This window comes from Rhincodon typus, chromosome 21 (genome assembly GCF_021869965.1).
Source record: "Rhincodon typus isolate 14 chromosome 21, sRhiTyp1.1, whole genome shotgun sequence".
In the NCBI taxonomy this organism is placed as follows: Eukaryota; Metazoa; Chordata; class Chondrichthyes; order Orectolobiformes; family Rhincodontidae; genus Rhincodon; species Rhincodon typus.
The window spans coordinates 46,287,914-46,293,897 of NC_063352.1; positions in this window are offsets into that span (position 1 = coordinate 46,287,914).

A 5,984-nucleotide genomic window follows, 5' to 3' on the forward strand; every position below is an offset into this window, starting at 1 on the left:
ACACACACACACAGCCCCTGTCACTCTCTCCCTCAGACACACACACACAGCCCCTGTCCTGCTCCCTCAGAAACACAGCCAGTGCATTACAGATACTCACTATCCACAGGACCATGGGGGAGGTCTCAATTCAATTTGACTCATAGAGATCTAGAACATACAGTTAGATACTGCAGCAAAGATTGCTGTTGTAATAAACATATAATAATCTCCCAGTTCTGGAACATCCTTGAGCGTAGAAAGATATAAACTAGGAGCAGGAGTGGGCTATTCGGCCTTTTGACACTGATTATCATGGCTGATCATCCAACTTTAGTTTATTTATTCACAGGATATGGTCATTACAGGCAGCATTTATTGCCCATCCCTAATTGCCCAGAGGGCAGTTAAGAGTCAACCACATTGCTGTGGCTCTGGAGTCACATGTAGGCCAGACCAGGAAAGGATGGCAGTTTCCTTCCCTGACAACTTTAGTGAACCAGATGGGTTTTTCCGACAGTCAGCAATCGATTCATGGTCAACATTAGACTCTTAATTCCGGATTTTTATTGAAGTCAAACTTCACCATCTGCCGTGGTGGGATTCAAACCCAGGTCCCCAGAATGTCACCCAAGTTTCTGGATTAACAGTTCAGTGATACTGACATTAGGCCATTGTCTTCCCCATAAACACAGCCCCTGCGCACCCCCTCCCCCCCTTTCTACCCCATATTCTTTGATCCCTTTAGCCCTAAGAAACATATCTAACTCCTTCTTGAAACATTCCATGTTTTGGACTCAACCGCTTTCTGTGGCAGAGAATTCCACAGGCTCCCCACTCTCTGGGTGAAGCCATTTCTCCTCATCTCAGTTTGATATGGCACACCTTGCATCCTTCGACTCTGACCTCATAATTCTGGATTCCTCTGTCATCAGGATCCTTCCTTCCTTTCTGTCTAGTCCTGTCAGAATTTTATAGGTTTCTATGAGAACTCCCTCCCAACCCATTCTTCTAAACCTCAGTGAATGTAGTCCTAGCCAAATCAGTCTCTCTTCATAGCCTCCCTTCCTGACCTGTTCTGGCCTTTGGGTGACTCCAGGCCCATTGCATTAGGATTGACTCATGGCTGCCCTCTGCTGGAAACTTCCACTGACCTTGCCCCTGCGATGCCCATTAAATGATTAAAGGAAAGGGCAAGCCTCTCAAAACCAAATGAACTGACCACTCCATTACACATGACCAGCCAACTGATCTGTTCTTGACACGTGTTCCAGTTCAGGGTAGTCCCAACCAAGTTTACAATACCCACAAGCTGTTCTTCATGTTCTTTCCCATCTACAGATTTCCAAACAAACACCAACCGTGTCAAATACCATCCCTAAACTGTACATTACCCACCAATTCCTGCATCGTAGTCAAAGTTCCCAAATTCCCAGGCTCCCAGGTCACAGGCTATAAGTATGTCATTTCAGACTGAGATGAGGAGAAATGTCTTCACCGAACGAATGGTGAGCGTGTGGAATTTTCTGCCACAGAAAGCACTTGAGGCCAAAACAATGAATGATTTCAACAAGGAGCTGGGTATAGTTTAAAGGGATCAAAGCGTATGGGGCAAAACTGGGAACGGAGTTGGATGATCTGCCATGATCACATTGAATGGCGTAGTAGACCTGAAGGGCCAAATGGCCTACTCCTGCTGTTATTTTTATGTTTCTAAGTAAACCAGTTTGTTATTTAAGGATTTGTTATTCCAATGGGATTGCTCATTGGTTTAGGTCCGAGAATAAGGACTTGATTTGGTTCTTACTTTCTTGAGGAAGAATATGAACGGGAGAGACTCCTTGGAAATTTGACACAATCAAAAAGAAATCCCATTTTATACCTAAAACCTCTTCCATTCCAGGAAGGTATGAGTAAGACCTGCATTTCCCAGATGTCAGGTATGTTAAAAAAAAATGTAGGTTTCTTAACAAAACAGACATCCTGCTCTAGTCTAATACAGCTGTGAAATTAATCTCAAATGAAAGAGAATTATTTTTCATTTTGAATAAAATTTCATAAAATACATTTGGATAATGTGATAAAATAAATGTAACATCCTGGAATTCTATAATAATATTTTAATTGTGCAACATTTTAACTTTTATCAAAATTTTTCCAAAGATTTGAAGAATTTTGGACATTGTCTTCATTTTACAGCTTTCTCTATTTAATGATATGACCCTTTTTCAATATTTAAACAAGCTTTTACTATTCCAAGCCTCTTTTCCACAAGTCAGCTACAATATTTGTAACAAAATATTAAAATGCTAGTGAGCCACTTTATTTCTCTGCTCTTGAGTCTGCCCAATGACAACGAATGTGACAAGCTGCTGAGAGTAATACTGGTTTTAAAAAGGGGTAAAAGGATCAGCTGAAGGGGCAGTAAATTGGAACTTTATTTTTTTTGTGAGGAGGAAGTTAAAAGCTTCACATGTCATTTTGATTACAGTTTACGTCACATGTAAACAACTGAAAAACAGCAGAAATTATTTCACAAAAATACTCGCGTGTCAAATGAAAGGGTGATAGATAGCTTTCATCTATTTTTATCGAGACTTTTTAAGTTTATGTCAGATTAACCAATTTCACATTTCAAAAGGAATTTCCAGAAAATGTCACACTGTCTTGTTGCTATTTGAAATATAACTTGCTGTTGCAGGAACTGTAATACTGACTATGCTGCCACCTTCTGGGAATAATATGTAATATCAGGTCATCTATCAAACACTGAAGAGGGTGAATTTTGCTCAGCTGATGGAATCCTGGGGGCCTGAATAATTAAAATTATTGAGATCCTTAACAAAGCTTTCATCTTACTCTACCAAGCACCACAAAACTCTCTGGATTGGCAAGGGTTTCAATGTAGATATTTTTAACAACATTGTATTATATATACGTCCCACCTCTGGAGCAGGTAGGACTTAAAAACAGAGGTAGGGCCACTACCACTGCAACACAAGAGCCCTGAGAGCTTCCATGTAGGTTATTGACAGTATAGCCAAGCCACGTGCACACTTCATAAATCAACAATTTTAACTGATCATGGAAGACACTGCAGATGATCTGGCTCTGAAAAAATATAAACAGACCAGGTTTCAGCCTTCCCTTCTCTGCAGGAGCCAGGCGGAGGACTCCGTATGGATAAGGAACATTGCAGTGTTCCTACCTTAGACACCGTTGCCTCTCCCAGCATGCCCTGTCCTGCTCCTGACCAAGTGCCAGTCACCATCAAAGACCCACCTGTTCTTCCCATAGTGAAGCAACCTCTGGAATGGACAGGGAATTGATTGTTTCACACTGCAGTTTTGACGAAATAATTTAGGCTAAAATTTTAGTCTAAGGTTTTTGCAATTATTTGGTCTGTTTATGCTTGTCACCCTTTGTTATCCTAGTGCCATTTGATGGTCCCTTATGGCACATTAAATATTAATTTAGATTGTTTAATTATGGTTTGTATTTATTCCATGGTTTGTTGGTCAATGCAGGGATTTAAGGGAAGAAGTCACCTTCAGAATAAATCAAGAACTAATGACTGGGCGTCAAACAGAAAATTGAATGTTGACCTTTATTGACAAAAGTTCTGCCTAATTAAATGTTTTACACAGTCACTTGCTGGGACAGAATGATAATCTTGCTTAAAAGTGTTGCTTAAGCTTTTCATTGTGCACACTCATCAGGACAAGTACAAGAAAGCCAAACCAAGACAATGATTTCAACCACAAGAGAAAAGGACAGCTGATTGGTTGGCAAATTGACTCTCATTGGTTGAGGTGTTGCCATGGAGAACTCATTGGAAACAAAAGCACCTGGTGCTTTATAGCTGTTGTCAAAAGACAGTGGCCACGCACCACATACCAGAATCTGCACCTAATCTGGAAATGCATGGCCCCACAATTCCAGACCCAATACATCACCATGTCACATTTACAATGTGACTTCAAAGGCCACACCACGCTCACACAGAGAAGAAACACGATGTTGGAATGGGGAATTGCACGGGAAGAGTGAGGATGTGGGCTGGGGAGAGGAGGGGGCATGAGGGACATGAGGTGGGGAAGATGGAGAGTGATGGACGTGGGGCGGGGAGCAGGGGGAATGAGGGATGTGAGGCAGGGAGGAAAGGGAGTGAGGGACGTGGGGTGGGGAGGAGGGGGAGTGAGGGACGTGGGGCGGGGAGGAGGGGGAGTGAGGGACGTGGTGCAGGGAGGAGGGGGAGTGAGGGACGTGGGGCGGGGAGGATGGGGAGTGAGGGATATGAGGCGGGGAGGAGGATTGGTGGGAGAAGGAGCAGCAAGGACGTGGAATGGAGGAATAGAAGTGAAAACAGAGGAGGGACATTTAGGACAGGTGACAGGGGAGGAGGGAGCGTGGAGATTAAGGATGGGTGGAGGGGGAGTGAGGATGAAGGGGTCTCTGGAATAAGGAAGTGTGCCACTCATTTACAGCCACTTAAATCTGCATGTGTGAATTGCAGCAGTGTATAACACACAAGCACTGATGCCAGCAAACACAGCCTTTTAAAAGAGTGCAAGGTGTGGACATGTGCTATTTGTTTGCACAGGATGGGATGTCTGTCACTTCCAGCAAACATGAGTGAGTGTCATTATGAGCTTCAGAGATAGTAGGAACTGCAGATTATGAGCTTGACTGATTATCTGAAATGGATTGTTAATGTAGCTCTCATCACAATCAGGATAGATCCGCATGTGCTGCCCAGTCAAAGAATCTAACAGTCAGCATTTCAGAGATAGTAGAACCCTGCAGCCCAATGGTATCAATGTGGATTTCACAAGCTTCAAAATCTCCCCTCCCCCTACCGCATCCCAAAACCAGCCCAGCTTGTCCCCGCCTCCCTAACCTGTCCTTCCTCCCACCTATCCCCTCCTCCCACCTCAAGCCCCACCTCCACCTCCTACCTACTAACCTCATCCCGCCCCTTTGACCTGTCCGTCCTCCCTGGACTGACCTATCTCCTCCCTACCTCCCCACCTACACTCACCTTTACTGGCTCCATCCCCGCCTCTTTGACCTGTCTGTCTCCTCTCCACCTATTTTCTCCTCTATCCATCTTCTATCCGCCTCCCCCTCTCTCCCTATTTATTTTAGAAGCCCCTTCCCCTCTCCCATTTCTGAAGAAGGGTCTAGGCCCGAAACGTCAGCTTTCCTGCTCCTCTGATGCTGCTTGGCCTGCTGTGTTCATCCAGCTCTACACCTTGTTATCTTAGTAGGCAGAGATAGTAGGAACTGCAGATGCTGGAGAATCCGAGACAACAAGGTGCAGGGCTGGATGAACACAGCAGGCCTCCTATGATGCTGTTTGGCCTGCTGTGTTCATCCAGCCCTGCACCTTGTTATCTTAGTAGGCATTTTAGTTTGGTTTGTCTGCAGTCTGTGTTCTGCCCATGACAGACACCTAGAGGAACAAGCTCTTTGAATCAATCAACCCAATACTGGGATCGATGGCCCACATCACACCAGCTATGAAACCCAAACACGAAATTACTCAGTTGTGGGGGAGATAATGCTGACAGCAACCTGTTAGTGGAAAATCCCACGTGCATTGTCACTGCTTCGCAATAGTGTGAAACAGCTGCCTTAACCTGTTGTTCAATTTTTGCTTTTCCAGGGTCATTTAAAGTAGACCAGGCACTTTTCAGGTTTGAAAGAGGACGCCTTTGGTCCAATTATGAGATTGTGTTTGATGCACTGGGCTCAATGATCTGATTGATTAGGATTGCCACTAGCCCACAGTATAGCATTCACTGCTTGCTTTATAGGTCCAGGATTTTGACCTGAATGCAAGGGTGATTATTAAGGAGTTGGTAGATGATAAGAATGTATTCTCACAGGCAGATGACTGAAGACACATGCCTTCTTAGAAATGATGTATTTAGCCACTGTCCAAATTACTTTTTGACCTTTCCTTGAGAAAAAAACAAACATCACGGAAATAACCCAAACCC